Genomic DNA, 221 nt, shown 5'->3' on the forward strand with positions numbered 1-221 from the left:
CTCCTTTTTCGTGAACCAGCCCGTACATACTTACATACATATATATATATATTTAGTATTATAAAAAAATAAGTTATTGCGCATCCAAAAAAAAGTGCATCGTATATTTGAAAAATATCTCTTTCTCTTGTTTCACTTCTATTTTTCTTCATGTTTCCTGTTGTTTTTTGGGGGGAGGAGAAGGGACGATGATGAGGGAGGCTGTCGGCGGGGGGGGGGGG

Source organism: Cynoglossus semilaevis, chromosome 4 (assembly GCF_000523025.1).
Source record: "Cynoglossus semilaevis isolate Cse_v1.0 chromosome 4, Cse_v1.0, whole genome shotgun sequence".
NCBI lineage: Eukaryota > Metazoa > Chordata > Actinopteri > Pleuronectiformes > Cynoglossidae > Cynoglossus > Cynoglossus semilaevis.